At 47.3% G+C, this 23,424-nt stretch overlaps 1 long non-coding RNA gene across 1 annotated transcript in view; it reads right to left on the bottom strand.

The window, feature by feature from the left end:
- LOC308187366 overlaps positions 1-17,477 on the bottom strand; it is a 34,613-nt gene extending 17,136 nt beyond the window's left edge. Inside the window, exon 1 of the long non-coding RNA XR_013944636.1 lies at positions 16,857-17,477. This is a non-coding gene — a long non-coding RNA (uncharacterized lncRNA). The remainder of the gene's footprint in view (positions 1-16,856) is intronic.
- Positions 17,478-23,424: the final 5,947 nt, after the last annotated feature.

The following is a 23,424-nucleotide window of genomic DNA, read 5'->3' as shown; positions in this document are numbered from 1 at the left end:
CCACCCGGCCTGGGAATTTTACGGACAATGCTCAGAAATTTGCGGGGCTAATCACAGCTACATACCCATTGTAGTAGAATCAACCCCACTCCCACATTTCGAGGCCTGATCGTCCCTTCTATCATCATCCTAATCATTAAGAAGCTATGCAACAGCACTAGCCTTTTAAGCTAGCCAAAGAGGGACTTCCCCCTCCTTAATGATATGCCACAGCTTAACCCCGCACCATGATTTTCAATCATAATTATAACCTGATTAACCCTAGCACTCCTCATCCAACCAAAACTACTAGCCTTCACCACAACCAACCCCCCATCAAATAAGACCTCCCTCACTACCAAACCCACACCATGATCCTGACCATGAACCTAAGCTTCTGTGACCAATTTTCCAGCCCCAATCTATTTGGCATCCCCTTAATCCTACTATCCCTACTCTTCCCAGCCCTACTATTCCCGTCCCCAAACAACCGATGAATCAACAACCGCCTTTCTACTATCCAAACATGACTCCTTCACCTAATCACAAAACAACTAATAGTCCCACTCAACAAAAATGGCCACAAATGAGCCATAATATTTACATCCCTAATAATCATACTTCTTACAATCAACCTTCTAGGACTCCTTCCATATACATTCACCCCAACCACCCAACTATCTATGAACATAGCCCTAGCCTTCCCACTATGGCTCGCCACACTACTAACAGGCCTACGAAACCAACCATCAGCCTCTTTAGCCCACCTATTACCCGAAGGTACCCCTACACCCCTAATCCCCACACTAATCCTGATCGAAACAACCAGCCTACTAATCCGCCCCCTAGCCCTCGGAGTCCGCCTTACAGCCAACCTTACAGCAGGACACTTACTCATCCAACTCGTCTCTACAGCCTCCATTGCATTAATACCCACCCTTCCTGCAGTATCCATCCTAACAATAATCATCCTACTACTCCTAACCATCCTAGAAGTAGCAGTAGCCATAATCCAGGCCTACGTCTTCGTGCTCCTTCTAAGCCTATACTTACAAGAAAACATCTAATGGCACACCAAGCACACTCATACCACATAGTTGACCCAAGCCCTTGACCAATCTTCGGGGCAGCCGCCGCCCTACTCACAACCTCAGGATTAATCATGTGATTCCACTACAACTCATCCATACTACTAACCCTAGGCCTCATCTCAATACTCCTAGTAATACTCCAATGATGACGAGACATTGTACGAGAAAGCACCTTCCAAGGCCATCACACTCCCACAGTCCAAAAAGGCCTACGATACGGCATAATCCTTTTCATCACATCCGAAGCATTCTTCTTCTTAGGGTTCTTCTGAGCGTTCTTCCACTCGAGCCTGGCCCCAACCCCAGAACTAGGAGGCCAATGACCCCCAACAGGAATTAAACCACTCAACCCGATAGAAGTCCCCCTACTAAACACAGCCATCCTACTAGCCTCAGGCGTTACCGTAACGTGAGCCCATCACAGCATCACAGAAGGAAACCGAAAACACGCCATCCACGCCCTAACCCTAACGATCCTCCTGGGATTCTACTTCACAGCCCTACAAGCAATAGAATACCACGAAGCCCCATTCTCAATCGCCGATAGCGTCTACGGATCTACCTTCTTCGTTGCCACTGGATTCCACGGACTCCACGTAATCATCGGATCCTCCTTCCTGACCGTCTGCCTCTTCCGACTGATCAAGTTCCACTTTACATCAGACCACCACTTCGGATTCGAGGCAGCAGCCTGATACTGACACTTCGTAGACATCATCTGACTATTCCTCTACATAACCATCTACTGATGAGGATCTTGCTCTTCTAGTATATTAATTACAATTGACTTCCAATCTCTAGAATCTGGTATAAACCCAGAGGAGAGCAATGAACGCACTCATGTTCATATTCGCCCTATCATCAATCCTAAGCGCCGCCCTAACCGCATTAAACTTCTGACTCGCCCAAATAAACCCCGACTCAGAGAAACTCTCACCGTACGAATGTGGATTCGACCCACTTGGATCTGCTCGATTACCATTCTCAGTCCGATTCTTCCTCAGTAGCCATCCTGTTCGTCCTATTCGACCTAGAAATCGCCCTCCTACTCCCCCTGCCATGAGCCGTCCAACTCCAATCCCCCCTAATGACCCTCACCTGAACTGTAGTGATCCTCCTTCTCCTAACACTCGGACTGGCCTACGAGTGAGTTCAAGGGGGCCTAGAATGAGCAGAATAACAGAAAGTTAGTCTAACCAAAAAGATAGCTGGTTTCGACCCAGCAGATTACAGCCAACCCTGTAACTTTCTTATGTCGCCCCTACATTTAAGCTTCTACTCAGCCTTCATTTTCAGCGGACTAGGACTAGCCTTCCACCGAACCCACCTAGTATCCGCCCTACTATGCCTTGAAAGCATAATATTATCGATATTCGTAGGCCTATCAATATGATCCATCGAAAACCAAGTCTCCTCATTCACCATGGTACCAATTCTCATTATAATCATTGCCATCCCTACCGGAATCAAAGTATTTAGCTGACTAGCCACCCTGCACGGAGGAACAATCAAATGAGACCCCCCCAATACTATGAGCTCTAGGATTTATCTTCCTATTTACCATCGGAGGATTAACAGGAATCGTTCTTGCAAACTCTTCCCTAGACATCGCCCTGCACGACACGTACTACGTAGTTGCCCACTTCCACTACGTCCTATCCATAGGCGCCGTCTTTGCCATTCTAGCAGGATTTACTCACTGATTCCCACTACTCACTGGGTTTACCCTACACCAAACATGAGCAAAAGCCCACTTCGGGGTAATATTTACAGGAGTAAACCTAACGTTCTTCCCCCAGCACTTCCTAGGCCTAGCAGGAATACCCCGACGATACTCGGACTATCCCGACGCCTACACACTATGAAACACCATTTCCTCCATCGGCTCCCTAATCTCAATAGTAGCCGTAATCATACTAATATTCATCATCTGAGAAGCCTTTTCGGCCAAACGAAAAGTCCTACAACCAGAACTAACTACCACAAACGTTGAATGAATCCACGGCTGCCCTCCCCCATACCATACTTTCGAGGAACCGGCCTTCGTCCAAGTACAAGAAAGGAAGGAATCGAACCCTCACATGCTGGTTTCAAGCCAACTGCATTCACCGCTCATGCTTCTTTCTTATGAGACGTTAGTAAACCAATTACATAGCCTTGTCAAGACTAAATCACAGGTAAAAATCCTGTACATCTCATGTGGCCAACCACTCCCAACTAGGATTCCAAGACGCCTCATCACCCATCATAGAAGAACTCGTTGAATTCCACGACCACGCCCTAATCGTTGCCCTAGCTATCTGCAGCCTAGTTCTCTACCTTTTAGCCCACATACTAACAGAAAAACTCTCGTCCAATGCTGTAGACGCCCAAGGAGTAGAGCTGATCTGGACAATCCTACCTGCTATCGTCCTGGTACTCCTCGCCCTCCCATCCCTACAAATCCTCTACATAATGGACAAAATCGATGAACCAGACCTCACCCTAAAAGCCATCGGCCACCAATGATACTGAAGCTACGAATACACAGACTTCAAAGACCTATCATTCGACTCCTACATAGTGCCCACCCCAGACTTACCCAACGGCCACTTCCGACTGCTAGAAGTTGACCACCGCGTAGTTATCCCAATAGAATCCCCCATCCGCGTGATCATTACTGCAGGAGACGTACTCCACTCCTGAGCAGTCCCAACGCTCGGAGTTAAAACAGACGCAATCCCAGGCCGACTAAACCAAACTTCATTCATTACCACCCGGCCTGGGATTTTTTACGGACAATGCTCAGAAATTTGCGGGGCTAATCACAGCTACATACCCATTGTAGTAGAATCAACCCCACTCCCACATTTCGAGGCCTGATCGTCCCTTCTATCATCATCCTAATCATTAAGAAGCTATGCAACAGCACTAGCCTTTTAAGCTAGCCAAAGAGGGACTTCCCCCTCCTTAATGATATGCCACAGCTTGATGTGGGAGGGGATTGAGCCTCGTTGGGTCATTAGTAGTATGAATAAGGTGTAGGAGGCGGTTAGTAGGGTTGCGATTCCTGTTAGGATGATCGTGAAGGCAGATCAGTTGAATAAGGTGATTATAATGGTTAGCTCTGCTATGAGGTTTGTTGTTGGGGGTAAGGCTATGTTTGTTAGATTGGCCAGCAATCATCAGGTAGCTATGAGTGGTAGGAGAGGTTGTAGGCCTCGTGTGAGTAGTAGAATTTGGCTGTGCGTACGTTCATAGTTTGTGTTGGCTAGGCAGAATAGTATGGAGGAAGTTAGTCCATGGGAAATTATTAGGATCATTGCCCCTGAGAATGATCAGTGGGTTTGGATTATTCCTGCGGCGATAACTAGGCCTATGTTACATGCCATGTTTTATGCCATCTTGGCAACTTCAGTGCCATGCTTTGTGTTAAGCTATGTGGACGGGGGTGTGGTTAGCTGATAGTTGAGTGGTGAGTGAGAGTGAAGTATATGAAATTATTGCTTGTGTTTACTATTTTTAGTACTGGAGTTTCTCTAATAAGTTTAAGTTATTTTGTATGTGTTTGTGTGTATATGTACATCGTTCCGATGATGTCATGGAAGGGATGATTAATGGAGTTTTAGAGGTAGTTTGCTGGGATTGGGCGATGAAGGTTTATGCTACATGGTGGTTAGCGAAAGTTTACTGGTTTAGTTTGTGAAGCGCAGGGGTTGCGCTTAATGATTTGTTGTTTTGTGCTATGTCCAACGAGCATTCATCCAATAGCCCCATTTAACCCGGAGGGTGGAGGTAACATTAACTGAATGTGGTCAAAGTGCATCAGTGTCAGGATGATTCCCCATATACGCCAACCGTCTCATCGAGGGACCCTTGAAATATAGGATAGGCCGTGAGGCAGGTGTGTCCAGGCTTAGATTGTGGGACCCCCGAGATCACTGGGAATAGCCACCTGTGAGGTAACCCCGGAAAAAATAAGAGGAACCAGAGGCGCCAAAAAGCTGGAACATGCCGCGATTACGCATTGAGAAGGTGAAAGTACTCACAGATGCCACTTTGAAGGGCAAGGAGGGGTGAGTGAACCCAATGGATGGCCCTGACCGAGGAACCAGAGGCGCAAAAATGTGAGGAGGGCGAGGGGTTTAGGGGGAACGTATGGGCCTGAAGCTAGTCATACCGGACATTATGTGCAACGGGTTGCTGATTTCACGTGAGGAGTACGATTAATAAATCCGTCTGATACGAACTGCATGAGATATGTGGTGGAGAGTTGTTGTTGGAGCATGTCCTGTGAGCATTCATTAAAATGGGGTCTTGTTATGCGCTTGAGTGGAGTTGTATTGGGTGTTGTGCGGTATGGTCCTAGAACATTCATGCCGGGTGGTTTGGTAGGAGTGTGTTTAAGGGTTTAATGGCCGTGTACATGTATGGGTTTAGCACCTGCTTATAAGATAGTCCGTATATAATGTATATTACTGGTACTATAGTATGTATGTATATGGGGTATATAAATTTATGCACGAATATGCATAACCAAATACCCCCGCCTCGGGGGGGGAGGGGGGGGGGGTTAAGCATAATGGCATAGATGGGGTAGAATTATTGGGGGCTTGCGGTTAGTTCCTGTAGTTGAGAACAATGGCGGCTTTTCGAGCCGCAGGCCTCGGGTAGTGTCCGGGCAGGAATAATGACTTATTTTATGTTTTTTTTAGGGATTTGCTTTGCGGTGGGTGTTTTGGGTGTGGCGTCGAATCCTTCGCCGTATTATGGGGTTGTTGGTTTGGTGTTAGCGTCTGTGGCGGGGTGCGGGTGGTTGCTGGGCCTTGGGGTTTCGTTCGTGGCTTTAGTGCTGTTTATGGTGTATTTGGGGGGTATGCTGGTGGTGTTTGTTTATTCAGTAGCTTTAGCAGCGGAGCCTTTCCCTGGGGCTTGGGGGGATTGACGGGTGATTGGATGTGCAGTAGCGTTTGTGGCAATTGTTTTTGGGGGGTTGGTGTTTGGGGGGTTTATGGGGGCTTGGAAGTTCGGGGTTTCTACTGTGAATAATGTTGGGGTGTTTGTTGTTCGGTCGGATTTTAGTGGAGTTTCCATGTTTTATTCACATGGGGCAGGGATGTTTTTAGTGGCGGGTTGGGGGCTGTTGTTGACTTTGTTTGTTGTATTGGAGCTTGTGCGGGGGTTGTCGCGGGGTGCTATTCGGGCGGTTTAGGGGTTAGGGTCAGAGAATAGTTTATTGAAAATGCCAGCTTTGGGAGCTGGAGATAAAGGTTTGAGTCCTTTTTTTCTGAGTTTGGGGTACTCTAAGAAGTGGTAAGTCTTCAATCTTTGGTTTACAAGACCAATGTTTTTATAAACTATTAGAGTATTTAGCAGTTGAGTATTTTGTTTTCTAGGGCGCTTGCGGCGGGGAGGAGAAATAGGAGGATAGTGAAGTAGGCGATTGAAGCGAGTTGGCCGATGATGATGAATGGGTGTTCGACGGGTTGGCTTCCTACTCATGTTAGGACGAGGAGGTCGGCGACTAGTACTCAGAATAGGAGCTGGGAGAGTGGTCGGAATGTTATTGCTCGTTGTTTTGATTTGTGCAGGAATGGGATTAGGAATAGGATCAGTACGGAGGCGGCCAGTGCTAATACGCCTCCTAGTTTATTTGGGATTGAACGTAGGATGGCGTAGGCGAATAGGAAGTATCATTCTGGCTTGATGTGTGGTGGGCTTACTAGTGGGTTTGCTGGGGTGAAGTTTTCTGGGTCTCCCAGGAGGTTAACCGCTCATGCTTCTTTCTTATGAGACGTTAGTAAACCAATTACATAGCCTTGTCAAGACTAAATCACAGGTAAAAATCCTGTACATCTCATGTGGCCAACCACTCCCAACTAGGATTCCAAGACGCCTCATCACCCATCATAGAAGAACTCGTTGAATTCCACGACCACGCCCTAATCGTTGCCCTAGCTATCTGCAGCCTAGTTCTCTACCTTTTAGCCCACATACTAACAGAAAAACTCTCGTCCAATGCTGTAGACGCCCAAGAAGTAGAGCTGATCTGGACAATCCTACCTGCTATCGTCCTGGTACTCCTCGCCCTCCCATCCCTACAAATCCTCTACATAATGGACGAAATCGACGAACCAGACCTCACCCTAAAAGCCATCGGCCACCAATGATACTGAAGCTACGAATACACAGACTTCAAAGACCTATCCTTCGACTCCTACATAGTGCCCACCCCAGACTTACCCAACGGCCACTTCCGACTGCTAGAAGTTGACCACCGCGTAGTTATCCCAATAGAATCCCCCATCCGCGTGATCATTACTGCAGGAGACGTACTCCACTCCTGAGCAGTCCCAACGCTCGGAGTTAAAACAGACGCAATCCCAGGCCGACTAAACCAAACTTCATTCATTACCACCCGGCCTGGGAATTTTACGGACAATGCTCAGAAATTTGCGGGGCTAATCACAGCTACATACCCGTTGTAGTAGAATCAACCCCACTCCCACATTTCGAGGCCTGATCGTCCCTTCTATCATCATCCTAATCATTAAGAAGCTATGCAACAGCACTAGCCTTTTAAGCTAGCCAAAGAGGGACTTCCCCCTCCTTAATGATATGCCACAGCTTAACCCCGCACCATGATTTTCAATCATAATTATAACCTGATTAACCCTAGCACTCCTCATCCAACCAAAACTACTAGCCTTCACCACAACCAACCCCCCATCAAATAAGACCTCCCTCACTACCAAACCCACACCATGATCCTGACCATGAACCTAAGCTTCTGTGACCAATTTTCCAGCCCCAATCTATTTGGCATCCCCTTAATCCTACTATCCCTACTCTTCCCAGCCCTACTATTCCCGTCCCCAAACAACCGATGAATCAACAACCGCCTTTCTACTATCCAAACATGACTCCTTCACCTAATCACAAAACAACTAATAGTCCCACTCAACAAAAATGGCCACAAATGAGCCATAATATTTACATCCCTAATAATCATACTTCTTACAATCAACCTTCTAGGCCTCCTTCCATATACATTCACCCCAACCACCCAACTATCTATGAACATAGCCCTAGCCTTCCCACTATGGCTCGCCACACTACTAACAGGCCTACGAAACCAACCATCAGCCTCTTTAGCCCACCTATTACCCGAAGGTACCCCTACACCCCTAATCCCCACACTAATCCTGATCGAAACAACCAGCCTACTAATCCGCCCCCTAGCCCTCGGAGTCCGCCTTACAGCCAACCTTACAGCAGGACACTTACTCATCCAACTCGTCTCTACAGCCTCCATTGCATTAATACCCACCCTTCCTGCAGTATCCATCCTAACAATAATCATCCTACTACTCCTAACCATCCTAGAAGTAGCAGTAGCCATAATCCAGGCCTACGTCTTCGTGCTCCTTCTAAGCCTATACTTACAAGAAAACATCTAATGGCACACCAAGCACACTCATACCACATAGTTGACCCAAGCCCTTGACCAATCTTCGGGGCAGCCGCCGCCCTACTCACAACCTCAGGATTAATCATGTGATTCCACTACAACTCATCCATACTACTAACCCTAGGCCTCATCTCAATACTCCTAGTAATACTCCAATGATGACGAGACATTGTACGAGAAAGCACCTTCCAAGGCCATCACACTCCCACAGTCCAAAAAGGCCTACGATACGGCATAATCCTTTTCATCACATCCGAAGCATTCTTCTTCTTAGGGTTCTTCTGAGCGTTCTTCCACTCGAGCCTGGCCCCAACCCCAGAACTAGGAGGCCAATGACCCCCAACAGGAATTAAACCACTCAACCCGATAGAAGTCCCCCTACTAAACACAGCCATCCTACTAGCCTCAGGCGTTACCGTAACGTGAGCCCATCACAGCATCACAGAAGGAAACCGAAAACACGCCATCCACGCCCTAACCCTAACGATCCTCCTGGGATTCTACTTCACAGCCCTACAAGCAATAGAATACCACGAAGCCCCATTCTCAATCGCCGATAGCGTCTACGGATCTACCTTCTTCGTTGCCACTGGATTCCACGGACTCCACGTAATCATCGGATCCTCCTTCCTGACCGTCTGCCTCTTCCGACTGATCAAGTTCCACTTTACATCAGACCACCACTTCGGATTCGAGGCAGCAGCCTGATACTGACACTTCGTAGACATCATCTGACTATTCCTCTACATAACCATCTACTGATGAGGATCTTGCTCTTCTAGTATATTAATTACAATTGACTTCCAATCTCTAGAATCTGGTATAAACCCAGAGGAGAGCAATGAACGCACTCATGTTCATATTCGCCCTATCATCAATCCTAAGCGCCGCCCTAACCGCATTAAACTTCTGACTCGCCCAAATAAACCCCGACTCAGAGAAACTCTCACCGTACGAATGTGGATTTGACCCACTTGGATCTGCTCGATTACCATTCTCAGTCCGATTCTTCCTCAGTAGCCATCCTGTTCGTCCTATTCGACCTAGAAATCGCCCTCCTACTCCCCCTGCCATGAGCCGTCCAACTCCAATCCCCCCTAATGACCCTCACCTGAACTGTAGTGATCCTCCTTCTCCTAACACTCGGACTGGCCTACGAGTGAATTCAAGGGGGCCTAGAATGAGCAGAATAACAGAAAGTTAGTCTAACCAAAAAGATAGCTGGTTTCGACCCAGCAGATTACAGCCAACCCTGTAACTTTCTTATGTCGCCCCTACATTTAAGCTTCTACTCAGCCTTCATTTTCAGCGGACTAGGACTAGCCTTCCACCGAACCCACCTAGTATCCGCCCTACTATGCCTTGAAAGCATAATATTATCGATATTCGTAGGCCTATCAATATGATCCATCGAAAACCAAGTCTCCTCATTCACCATGGTACCAATTCTCATGCTAACCTTCTCAGCGTGTGAGGCGGGCACAGGCCTGGCCATCCTAGTAGCCTCCACCCGCACACATGGCTCCGACCATCTACACAACCTAAACCTCCTGCAATGCTAAAAATCATCCTACCCACAATCATACTTCTTCCAACAGCCCTGCTGTCTCCACCAAAATTTCTATGGACTAACACCACCTTATACAGCCTCCTAATCGCTGCCCTAAGCCTACAGTGATTAATCCCAACCTACTACCCCTACAAATTTTTATCCAACTGAACAGGAATTGACCAAATCTCATCCCCCCTCCTAGTACTATCCTGCTGACTACTCCCACTCATAATCATAGCAAGCCAAAACCACCTGCAACAAGAACCCCTACAACGCAAACGAATCTTTATCTCAACCTTAGTCGCAGTCCAGCCATTCATCCTACTAGCCTTTTCCACCACAGAACTAGCACTATTTTACATCTCATTTGAAGCAACCCTCATTCCCACCCTAATCTTAATCACCCGATGGGGGAACCAACCAGAACGCCTAAGCGCTGGCATCTACCTGCTATTCTACACGCCAGTAAGCTCTCTACCCCTGCTAATCACAATCATACACCTATACGTGAAAATTGGCACCCTGCACCTGCCAACCCTACAACTAACCCACCCAACCCTATCCACCTCATGGACAGGAATACTATCAGGTCTAGCACTGCTCATAGCATTCATAGTAAAAGCCCCACTATACGGCCTACACCTCTGACTGCCAAAAGCCCACGTAGAAGCACCCATCGCAGGCTCAATACTCCTCGCCGCCCTACTACTAAAGCTAGGAGGATACGGAATTATACGAGTCACTCTATTTATGGGCCCACTGTCCAACCTCCTGCACTACCCCTTCCTAACCCTGGCCCTATGAGGCGCCCTAATGACTAGCTCAATCTGCCTACGACAGACAGACCTAAAATCACTAATCGCTTATTCATCCGTTAGCCACATAGGCCTAGTTATCGCCGCAGGAATAATCCAAACCCACTGATCATTCTCAGGGGCAATGATGCTAATAATTTCCCATGGACTAACTTCCTCCATACTATTCTGCCTAGCCAACACAAACTATGAACGTACGCACAGCCGAATTCTACTACTCACACGAGGCCTACAACCTCTCCTACCACTCATAGCTACCTGATGATTGCTGGCCAATCTAACAAACATAGCCTTACCCCCAACAACAAACCTCATAGCAGAGCTAACCATTATAATCACCTTATTCAACTGATCTGCCTTCACGATCATCCTAACAGGAATCGCAACCCTACTAACCGCCTCCTACACCTTATTCATACTACTAATGACCCAACGAGGCTCAATCCCCTCCCACATCACATCTATGCAAAACTCAACCACGCGAGAACACCTGCTCATAACACTCCACATTATCCCAATATTCCTCCTAATCCTCAAACCCGAACTGATCTCCGGAATCCCCTCATGCAAGTATAGTTTAAACCAAACATTAGACTGTGATTCTAAGAATAGAAGTTCAAACCTTCTTACCTGCCGAGGGGAGGGTTTAACCAACAAGAGCTGCTAACTCTTACATCTGAGCCTAAAACCTCAGCCCCCTTACTTTTAAAGGATAACAGCAATCCACTGGTCTTAGGAACCACCCATCTTGGTGCAAATCCAAGTAAAAGTAGTGAACCCCACACTACTAATCAACTCCCTCACACTACTCACGCTGACAATCCTCCTAACCCCAATCATCCTGCCATTTCTATTTAAAAACTTTAAAAACACCCCACAAGCCACCACCCGCGCTGTTAAAACCGCATTCCTAATTAGCCTAGCCCCTACAACCGCATTCATCTACTCGGGAGTAGAATCTGTCACCTGCCACTGGGAGTGAAAATTCATTATAAACTTTAAAATCCCCCTGAGCCTAAAAATAGACCAATACTCAATAACATTTCTTCCAATCGCCCTATTTGTAACATGATCAATCCTACAATTCGCCATATGATACATGGCCTCAGAGCCATACGTAACAAAATTTTTCACCTACCTACTGACATTCCTAGTCGCCATACTCCTCCTAACAACCGCAAACAACATATTCCTCCTATTCGTAGGCTGGGAAGGAGTACGAATCATGTCCTTCCTTCTCATCGGCTGATGACAAGGCCGAGCAGATGCCAACACCGCCGCCCTACGAGCCGTAATCTACAACCGAATCGGAGACATCGGACTGATCCTGAGCATAGCATGACTAGCTTCAACATTCAACACCTGAGAGATCCAACAAGCCGTACACCCCCACCAAACCCCAATCCTCCCCCTCATAGGATTAATCCTCGCAGCCGCAGGAAAATCCGCCCAATTTGGACTCCACCCATGACTGCCCGCAGCAATAGAAGGCCCCACCCCAGTATCAGCCCTACTGCACTCCAGTACCATAGTAGTAGCCGGAATCTTCCTGCTCATCCGCATGCACCCCCTGCTAGCCACCAACCAGACAGCCCTAACTGCCTGCCTATGCCTAGGTGCTCTATCAACCCTATTCGCTGCCACATGCGCCCTAACCCAAAATGACATCAAAAAAATCATTGCTTTCTCAACATCCAGCCAACTAGGACTAATAATAGTCACTATCGGACTAAACCTCCCACAACTAGCCTTCCTACACATCTCAACCCATGCCTTCTTTAAAGCCATACTATTCCTATGCTCAGGGTCTATCATCCACAACCTAAACGGAGAACAAGATATCCGAAAGATAGGAGGCCTACAGAAAATACTCCCAGTCACTACTTCCTGCCTAACCATCGGAAACCTGGCGCTGATAGGAACCCCATTCCTAGCCGGATTCTACTCAAAAGACCTCATCATCGAAAGCTTAAACACATCATACCTAAATACTTGAGCCCTACTCCTAACCCTTATAGCCACAGCATTCACCGCAACCTACAGCATCCGCATAACCATCCTAGTCCAAGCTGGACAAACCCGAATCCCCCCAATAGTATCAATAAACAAAAACAACCCACTAATCACCGCCCCCCTAACCCGACTCGCCCTAGGCAGCATTACAGCAGGAATAATCATTACCTCTTTCATCACACCAACCAAAACCCCCCCAATAACCATACCCCTTATCACCAAAACCGCTGCCATCCTCATAACAATCCTAGGAATCATCCTAGGCCCCTCATGTACAGGGCCACACCCCTCTAACGGCGCAAGCTTACATAGAAACATTATTAACAGACCTAGACAGATACAAAAACCCCTACAAGACCACGTATTAACTAACCCTGTTAACCCGACTCAGGAGCGCCTATAAGAGCGATTAAAATCTGTGAAAGGAACTCGGCAAATTAATAAGGCCCGACTGTTTACCAAAAACATAGCCTTCAGCAAATTAAACAAGTATTGAAGGTGATGCCTGCCCGGTGACTTAGGTTTAACGGCCGCGGTATCCTAACCGTGCAAAGGTAGCGCAATCAATTGTCCCATAAATCGAGACTTGTATGAATGGCTAAACGAGGTCTTAACTGTCTCTCACAGATAATCAGTGAAATTGATCTCCCCGTGCAAAAGCGGGGATGTGAACATAAGACGAGAAGACCCTGTGGAACTTAAAAATCAACGACCACCGCGAATCCTCAATCAACCCCACTGGGGCCACTACCATCGCAGAGCCTGGTCGATATTTTTCGGTTGGGGCGACCTTGGAGGAGAACAAATCCTCCAAAAACAAGACCATACCTCTTTACCTAGAGCTACCCCTCAAAGTGCTAACAGTGACCAGACCCAATATAATTGATTAATGGACCAAGCTACCCCAGGGATAACAGCGCAATCCCCCTCAAGAGCCCATATCGACAGGGGGGTTTACGACCTCGATGTTGGATCAGGACATCCTAATGGTGCAGCCGCTATTAAGGGTTCGTTTGTTCAACGATTAACAGTCCTACGTGATCTGAGTTCAGACCGGAGCAATCCAGGTCGGTTTCTATCTATGACACACTCTCCCCAGTACGAAAGGACCGGGAAAGTGGGGCCAATACCACAAGCACGCCCCCCCCCCTCTAAGCAGTGAAACCAACTAAACCGTGAAGAGGGCCTTCCCCCACCACTTTCAATCCTAGAAAAGGACCAGCTAGAGTGGCAGAGCCCGGCAAGTGCAGAAGGCTTAAGCCCTTTCCCCAGAGGTTCAAATCCTCTCCCTAGCTTCACCCATGATTCAAATAACAACACTAAGCTGCCTCGTTATATCCCTCCTATACATCATCCCAATCCTGATTGCCGTAGCCTTCCTAACCCTAGTAGAACGGAAAATCCTAAGCTACATACAATCCCGCAAAGGCCCTAACGTTGTCGGGCCTTTTGGCCTACTTCAACCATTTGCGGACGGACTGAAACTATTTACCAAAGAGCCCATCCGACCCTCTACCTCTTCCCCACTTCTATTCATTCTGATACCAATACTAGCCCTTGTCCTAGCCCTCACCACTTGAGCACCACTACCACTCCCATTTCCCCTAGCAGATCTAAACCTCGGAGTTCTCTTCCTAATAGCCATGTCAAGCCTAGCCGTCTACTCAGTCCTATGATCAGGCTGAGCCTCGAACTCAAAATACGCACTAATCGGAGCCCTACGGGCAGTAGCACAGACCATTTCATACGAAGTGACACTGGCCATAATCCTGCTATCAATAATCATACTAAGCGGAAGCTACACACTCAGCTCCTTTGCCGTCGCACAGGAGCCTCTATACTTCATTTTCTCCTCATGACCCCTAGCAATAATATGATACGTATCCACCCTAGCAGAGACAAACCGAGCTCCTTTTGACCTCACAGAGGGTGAATCTGAGCTAGTCTCAGGGTTTAACGTTGAATACGCCGCAGGACCCTTCGCCTTATTCTTCCTAGCTGAATATGCGAACATTATGCTAATAAATACACTTACAGCCATCATATTCCTAAACCCAAGCGCCCTAGGGCCACCCACAGAACTATTCCCCGTCATCCTAGCCACAAAAGTCCTCCTACTATCTTCTGGTTTCTTATGGGTCCGAGCTTCATACCCACGATTCCGATATGACCAACTAATGCACCTACTATGAAAAAACTTCCTACCCCTCACACTAGCTCTGTGCCTCTGACACATCAGCATACCTATCTGCTATGCAGGCCTACCTCCTTACATAAGGAAATGTGCCTGAACTACAAAGGGTCACTATGATAAAGTGAACATAGAGGTATAACAGCCCTCTCATTTCCTGTTGACCTTAGAAAAGTAGGAATTGAACCCACACAAGAGAAATCAAAATTCTCCATACTTCCCTTATATTATTTTCTAGTAGAGTCAGCTAATCAAGCTATCGGGCCCATACCCCGAAAATGATGGTTTAACCCCCTCCTCTACTAATGAACCCTTACGCGACCCCAATCATAACCTTCAGCCTCATCTTGGGCACCACCATCACAATTTCCAGCAACCACTGAGTTCTGGCCTGGACAGGACTGGAGATCAACGCACTAGCCATCATTCCCCTAATTGCCAAATCCCACCACCCACGAGCAGTAGAAGCCGCAACGAAATACTTCCTAACCCAAGCAGCTGCTTCCGCCCTGGTCCTATTCTCTAGCATAACCAATGCCTGAGTCACCGGCCAATGAGACATCACACAAATAAACCACCCAACCTCCTGTCTACTACTGACAGCAGCAATCGCTATTAAACTGGGCCTAGTGCCATTTCACTTCTGATTCCCAGAAGTACTACAAGGATCGCCACTAATAACAGCCCTGCTACTCTCGACCCTCATAAAATTCCCCCCACTAACCCTGCTCCTACTAACATCCAAATCCCTCGACCCAGCTCTACTCACCGCCATGGCCCTAGCCTCAACAGCACTAGGAGGCTGAATAGGACTGAACCAAACACAAACACGCAAAATCCTAGCCTTCTCGTCCATCTCCCACTTAGGCTGAATCGCCATCATCCTAGTTTACAGCCCCAAATTGGCCTTACTTACCTTCTACCTATACACAATCATAACATCAGCCGTATTCCTAGCCCTTAACAAAATCAAAGCCCTTAACCTATCCATGATCACAACCTCATGAACAAAAACCCCAGTGCTAAACGCCACCCTAATACTAGTACTTTTATCCCTAGCAGGCCTCCCCCCATTAACAGGCTTTATACCAAAGTGACTTATCATCCAAGAACTAACTAAACAGGAAATAACACCAGCAGCCATGGCAATTGCCATGCTATCACTGCTCAGCCTCTTCTTCTACCTACGCCTCGCATACCACTCAACAATTACCCTTCCCCCCAACTCCTCTAACCACATAAAACAATGATACACTAGCAAAGCCCCAAGCACACCTACTGCGGTCCTTGCCTCACTATCAATCCTCTTACTTCCCCTGTCCCCAATAATACATGCCATTGTCTAGAAACTTAGGATAACACCCCAAACCGAAGGCCTTCAAAGCCTTAAATAAGAGTTAAACCCTCTTAGTTTCTGCACATTAAGACTTACAGAATATTAACCTGTATCTTCTGAATGCAAGTCAGACGCTTTAATTAAGCTAAAGCCTCCCTAGACAGATGGGCTTCGATCCCACAAAACTCTAGTTAACAGCTAAATGCCTAAACCAATTGGCTTCTGCCTACAAAGACCCTGACGCACCCTAGTGCGCATCGATGAGCTTGCAACTCAACATGAATTTCACTACAGAGCCGATAGGAAGAGGAATTAAACCTCTGTAAAAAGGACTACAGCCTAACGCTTCAACACTCAGCCATCTTACCCGTCACCTTCATCAACCGATGACTATTTTCCACTAACCATAAGGATATTGGCACCCTGTACCTCATCTTCGGGGCATGAGCAGGAATAGTCGGCACCGCACTCAGCCTATTAATCCGCGCAGAACTAGGACAACCAGGAACTCTCCTAGGCGACGACCAAATTTACAATGTAATCGTTACCGCTCACGCCTTTGTAATAATCTTCTTTATAGTCATACCCATCATGATCGGAGGATTCGGCAACTGATTAGTCCCCCTCATAATCGGTGCCCCCGACATAGCATTCCCGCGAATAAACAACATAAGCTTTTGACTCCTCCCCCCATCATTCCTCCTCCTACTAGCCTCATCCACTGTAGAAGCTGGCGCCGGCACAGGCTGAACTGTCTACCCTCCCCTAGCAGGTAACCTTGCCCACGCCGGAGCTTCAGTAGACCTGGCTATCTTCTCACTCCACTTAGCCGGTATCTCCTCCATCCTTGGGGCCATCAACTTTATCACCACAGCCATCAACATAAAACCCCCCGCACTCTCACAATACCAAACCCCACTATTTGTCTGATCCGTACTAATTACCGCCATCCTACTCCTTCTATCACTCCCCGTACTCGCCGCCGGTATTACAATATTACTAACTGATCGAAACCTAAACACCACATTCTTCGACCCCGCTGGAGGAGGAGACCCAATCCTGTACCAACACCTATTCTGATTCTTCGGACACCCAGAAGTCTATATTCTGATCCTACCGGGGTTTGGAATCATCTCACACGTAGTCACGTACTACTCAGGCAAAAAGGAGCCCTTCGGCTACATGGGAATAGTCTGAGCCATACTATCCATCGGCTTCCTAGGATTCATCGTCTGAGCTCACCACATGTTTACAGTAGGAATAGACGTTGATACCCGAGCCTACTTTACATCAGCCACTATAATCATTGCCATCCCTACCGGAATCAAAGTATTTAGCTGACTAGCCACCCTGCACGGAGGAACAATCAAATGAGACCCCCCCAATACTATGAGCTCTAGGATTTATCTTCCTATTTACCATCGGAGGATTAACAGGAATCGTTCTTGCAAACTCTTCCCTAGACATCGCCCTGCACGACACGTACTACGTAGTTGCCCACTTCCACTACGTCCTATCCATAGGCGCCGTCTTTGCCATTCTAGCAGGATTTACTCACTGATTCCCACTACTCACTGGGTTTACCCTACACCAAACATGAGCAAAAGCCCACTTCGGGGTAATATTTACAGGAGTAAACCTAACGTTCTTCCCCCAGCACTTCCTAGGCCTAGCAGGAATACCCCGACGATACTCGGACTATCCCGACGCCTACACACTATGAAACACCATTTCCTCCATCGGCTCCCTAATCTCAATAGTAGCCGTAATCATACTAATATTCATCATCTGAGAAGCCTTTTCGGCCAAACGAAAAGTCCTACAACCAGAACTAACTACCACAAACGTTGAATGAATCCACGGCTGCCCTCCCCCATACCATACTTTCGAGGAACCGGCCTTCGTCCAAGTACAAGAAAGGAAGGAATCGAACCCTCACATGCTGGTTTCAAGCCAACTGCATTCACCGCTCATGCTTCTTTCTTATGAGACGTTAGTAAACCAATTACATAGCCTTGTCAAGACTAAATCACAGGTAAAAATCCTGTACATCTCATGTGGCCAACCACTCCCAACTAGGATTCCAAGACGCCTCATCACCCATCATAGAAGAACTCGTTGAATTCCACGACCACGCCCTAATCGTTGCCCTAGCTATCTGCAGCCTAGTTCTCTACCTTTTAGCCCACATACTAACAGAAAAACTCTCGTCCAATGCTGTAGACGCCCAAGGAGTAGAGCTGATCTGGACAATCCTACCTGCTATCGTCCTGGTACTCCTCGCCCTCCCATCCCTACAAATCCTCTACATAATGGACAAAATCGATGAACCAGACCTCACCCTAAAAGCCATCGGCCACCAATGATACTGAAGCTACGAATACACAGACTTCAAAGACCTATCATTCGACTCCTACATAGTGCCCACCCCAGACTTACCCAACGGCCACTTCCGACTGCTAGAAGTTGACCACCGCGTAGTTATCCCAATAGAATCCCCCATCCGCGTGATCATTACTGCAGGAGACGTACTCCACTCCTGAGCAGTCCCAACGCTCGGAGTTAAAACAGACGCAATCCCAGGCCGACTAAACCAAACTTCATTCATTACCACCCGGCCTGGGATTTTTTACGGACAATGCTCAGAAATTTGCGGGGCTAATCACAGCTACATACCCATTGTAGTAGAATCAACCCCACTCCCACATTTCGAGGCCTGATCGTCCCTTCTATCATCATCCTAATCATTAAGAAGCTATGCAACAGCACTAGCCTTTTAAGCTAGCCAAAGAGGGACTTCCCCCTCCTTAATGATATGCCACAGCTTGATGTGGGAGGGGATTGAGCCTCGTTGGGTCATTAGTAGTATGAATAAGGTGTAGGAGGCGGTTAGTAGGGTTGCGATTCCTGTTAGGATGATCGTGAAGGCAGATCAGTTGAATAAGGTGATTATAATGGTTAGCTCTGCTATGAGGTTTGTTGTTGGGGGTAAGGCTATGTTTGTTAGATTGGCCAGCAATCATCAGGTAGCTATGAGTGGTAGGAGAGGTTGTAGGCCTCGTGTGAGTAGTAGAATTTGGCTGTGCGTACGTTCATAGTTTGTGTTGGCTAGGCAGAATAGTATGGAGGAAGTTAGTCCATGGGAAATTATTAGGATCATTGCCCCTGAGAATGATCAGTGGGTTTGGATTATTCCTGCGGCGATAACTAGGCCTATGTTACATGCCATGTTTTATGCCATCTTGGCAACTTCAGTGCCATGCTTTGTGTTAAGCTATGTGGACGGGGGTGTGGTTAGCTGATAGTTGAGTGGTGAGTGAGAGTGAAGTATATGAAATTATTGCTTGTGTTTACTATTTTTAGTACTGGAGTTTCTCTAATAAGTTTAAGTTATTTTGTATGTGTTTGTGTGTATATGTACATCGTTCCGATGATGTCATGGAAGGGATGATTAATGGAGTTTTAGAGGTAGTTTGCTGGGATTGGGCGATGAAGGTTTATGCTACATGGTGGTTAGCGAAAGTTTACTGGTTTAGTTTGTGAAGCGCAGGGGTTGCGCTTAATGATTTGTTGTTTTGTGCTATGTCCAACGAGCATTCATCCAATAGCCCCATTTAACCCGGAGGGTGGAGGTAACATTAACTGAATGTGGTCAAAGTGCATCAGTGTCAGGATGATTCCCCATATACGCCAACCGTCTCATCGAGGGACCCTTGAAATATAGGATAGGCCGTGAGGCAGGTGTGTCCAGGCTTAGATTGTGGGACCCCCGAGATCACTGGGAATAGCCACCTGTGAGGTAACCCCGGAAAAAATAAGAGGAACCAGAGGCGCCAAAAAGCTGGAACATGCCGCGATTACGCATTGAGAAGGTGAAAGTACTCACAGATGCCACTTTGAAGGGCAAGGAGGGGTGAGTGAACCCAATGGATGGCCCTGACCGAGGAACCAGAGGCGCAAAAATGTGAGGAGGGCGAGGGGTTTAGGGGGAACGTATGGGCCTGAAGCTAGTCATACCGGACATTATGTGCAACGGGTTGCTGATTTCACGTGAGGAGTACGATTAATAAATCCGTCTGATACGAACTGCATGAGATATGTGGTGGAGAGTTGTTGTTGGAGCATGTCCTGTGAGCATTCATTAAAATGGGGTCTTGTTATGCGCTTGAGTGGAGTTGTATTGGGTGTTGTGCGGTATGGTCCTAGAACATTCATGCCGGGTGGTTTGGTAGGAGTGTGTTTAAGGGTTTAATGGCCGTGTACATGTATGGGTTTAGCACCTGCTTATAAGATAGTCCGTATATAATGTATATTACTGGTACTATAGTATGTATGTATATGGGGTATATAAATTTATGCACGAATATGCATAACCAAATACCCCCGCCTCGGGGGGGGAGGGGGGGGGGGTTAAGCATAATGGCATAGATGGGGTAGAATTATTGGGGGCTTGCGGTTAGTTCCTGTAGTTGAGAACAATGGCGGCTTTTCGAGCCGCAGGCCTCGGGTAGTGTCCGGGCAGGAATAATGACTTATTTTATGTTTTTTTTAGGGATTTGCTTTGCGGTGGGTGTTTTGGGTGTGGCGTCGAATCCTTCGCCGTATTATGGGGTTGTTGGTTTGGTGTTAGCGTCTGTGGCGGGGTGCGGGTGGTTGCTGGGCCTTGGGGTTTCGTTCGTGGCTTTAGTGCTGTTTATGGTGTATTTGGGGGGTATGCTGGTGGTGTTTGTTTATTCAGTAGCTTTAGCAGCGGAGCCTTTCCCTGGGGCTTGGGGGGATTGACGGGTGATTGGATGTGCAGTAGCGTTTGTGGCAATTGTTTTTGGGGGGTTGGTGTTTGGGGGGTTTATGGGGGCTTGGAAGTTCGGGGTTTCTACTGTGAATAATGTTGGGGTGTTTGTTGTTCGGTCGGATTTTAGTGGAGTTTCCATGTTTTATTCACATGGGGCAGGGATGTTTTTAGTGGCGGGTTGGGGGCTGTTGTTGACTTTGTTTGTTGTATTGGAGCTTGTGCGGGGGTTGTCGCGGGGTGCTATTCGGGCGGTTTAGGGGTTAGGGTCAGAGAATAGTTTATTGAAAATGCCAGCTTTGGGAGCTGGAGATAAAGGTTTGAGTCCTTTTTTTCTGAGTTTGGGGTACTCTAAGAAGTGGTAAGTCTTCAATCTTTGGTTTACAAGACCAATGTTTTTATAAACTATTAGAGTATTTAGCAGTTGAGTATTTTGTTTTCTAGGGCGCTTGCGGCGGGGAGGAGAAATAGGAGGATAGTGAAGTAGGCGATTGAAGCGAGTTGGCCGATGATGATGAATGGGTGTTCGACGGGTTGGCTTCCTACTCATGTTAGGACGAGGAGGTCGGCGACTAGTACTCAGAATAGGAGCTGGGAGAGTGGTCGGAATGTTATTGCTCGTTGTTTTGATTTGTGCAGGAATGGGATTAGGAATAGGATCAGTACGGAGGCGGCCAGTGCTAATACGCCTCCTAGTTTATTTGGGATTGAACGTAGGATGGCGTAGGCGAATAGGAAGTATCATTCTGGCTTGATGTGTGGTGGGCTTACTAGTGGGTTTGCTGGGGTGAAGTTTTCTGGGTCTCCCAGGAGGTTAACCGCTCATGCTTCTTTCTTATGAGACGTTAGTAAACCAATTACATAGCCTTGTCAAGACTAAATCACAGGTAAAAATCCTGTACATCTCATGTGGCCAACCACTCCCAACTAGGATTCCAAGACGCCTCATCACCCATCATAGAAGAACTCGTTGAATTCCACGACCACGCCCTAATCGTTGCCCTAGCTATCTGCAGCCTAGTTCTCTACCTTTTAGCCCACATACTAACAGAAAAACTCTCGTCCAATGCTGTAGACGCCCAAGAAGTAGAGCTGATCTGGACAATCCTACCTGCTATCGTCCTGGTACTCCTCGCCCTCCCATCCCTACAAATCCTCTACATAATGGACGAAATCGACGAACCAGACCTCACCCTAAAAGCCATCGGCCACCAATGATACTGAAGCTACGAATACACAGACTTCAAAGACCTATCCTTCGACTCCTACATAGTGCCCACCCCAGACTTACCCAACGGCCACTTCCGACTGCTAGAAGTTGACCACCGCGTAGTTATCCCAATAGAATCCCCCATCCGCGTGATCATTACTGCAGGAGACGTACTCCACTCCTGAGCAGTCCCAACGCTCGGAGTTAAAACAGACGCAATCCCAGGCCGACTAAACCAAACTTCATTCATTACCACCCGGCCTGGGAATTTTACGGACAATGCTCAGAAATTTGCGGGGCTAATCACAGCTACATACCCGTTGTAGTAGAATCAACCCCACTCCCACATTTCGAGGCCTGATCGTCCCTTCTATCATCATCCTAATCATTAAGAAGCTATGCAACAGCACTAGCCTTTTAAGCTAGCCAAAGAGGGACTTCCCCCTCCTTAATGATATGCCACAGCTTAACCCCGCACCATGATTTTCAATCATAATTATAACCTGATTAACCCTAGCACTCCTCATCCAACCAAAACTACTAGCCTTCACCACAACCAACCCCCCATCAAATAAGACCTCCCTCACTACCAAACCCACACCATGATCCTGACCATGAACCTAAGCTTCTGTGACCAATTTTCCAGCCCCAATCTATTTGGCATCCCCTTAATCCTACTATCCCTACTCTTCCCAGCCCTACTATTCCCGTCCCCAAACAACCGATGAATCAACAACCGCCTTTCTACTATCCAAACATGACTCCTTCACCTAATCACAAAACAACTAATAGTCCCACTCAACAAAAATGGCCACAAATGAGCCATAATATTTACATCCCTAATAATCATACTTCTTACAATCAACCTTCTAGGCCTCCTTCCATATACATTCACCCCAACCACCCAACTATCTATGAACATAGCCCTAGCCTTCCCACTATGGCTCGCCACACTACTAACAGGCCTACGAAACCAACCATCAGCCTCTTTAGCCCAC

Source organism: Anser brachyrhynchus (genome assembly GCF_964034855.1).
Source record: "Anser brachyrhynchus genome assembly, contig: SCAFFOLD_238, whole genome shotgun sequence".
NCBI lineage: Eukaryota > Metazoa > Chordata > Aves > Anseriformes > Anatidae > Anser > Anser brachyrhynchus.
Note: the sequence above shows the minus strand (reverse complement) of the source record. Positions and strands in the feature narration are given on the sequence as shown.